Source organism: Peromyscus eremicus, chromosome 12, assembly GCF_949786415.1.
Source record: "Peromyscus eremicus chromosome 12, PerEre_H2_v1, whole genome shotgun sequence".
NCBI classification, from domain to species: domain Eukaryota; kingdom Metazoa; phylum Chordata; class Mammalia; order Rodentia; family Cricetidae; genus Peromyscus; species Peromyscus eremicus.
Genome location: NC_081428.1, coordinates 7,535,602 through 7,536,330, shown reverse-complemented (window position 1 = coordinate 7,536,330; position 729 = coordinate 7,535,602).

Here is a 729-nt window from a genome sequence, read left to right as displayed (position 1 = left end):
CTTTGGTTTCCTTTTTGTGAGTGAAAAATCACATCCTGAGAGAGTGTCTCGTTGCATGGGGAATGAGTTACAGTACAAGGGCATCTTTTGAAAACATGTAACTTGGGGCTGGGGAGGTGGCCCAGCGGTTCAAAGCACTTGTTCTTGCAGAGGACCTGGGTTTGGTTCCCAGAATCCTCACATCAACTCACAATCGCCCATAACTTTAGTCCCAGGGGATCTGACACTCTCTGTGGCCTCTTCAGAAACTGCACTGCACATAATACACAGACATACATGTAGACAAACACTCACACATACAAAATAGAACATAAAGTCACAAAAAACTTATGAAACTATTTTGAAAAAGGCCCCAAATTATGTAGCTATTAAATGCCCACATAGAATCATAGCTCAAATATGACCTTTTTAAACATTGTACTGAAATGAATGTATCAACAACAGAGCATGTTACGTTTAACTTGCAAGATTCGTGATCATAGGATATTGATGCATATTTTGGGAAGAAGCACAAACTAATGATAAATTGTGTGAGGATATAAAACTCCTTTTAAACAAACCATACGTTTAAAAAATTCTCTGACAATTTCACCCACATACCATGAATTTTGACTTACACACACACACACACACACACACACACACACACACACACACACACACACTTCTTACCCTCTTTTGTCCCATCTATTCTCCCTCTTCTTCCCGACAAGGTCCTTTCCTGTTTGC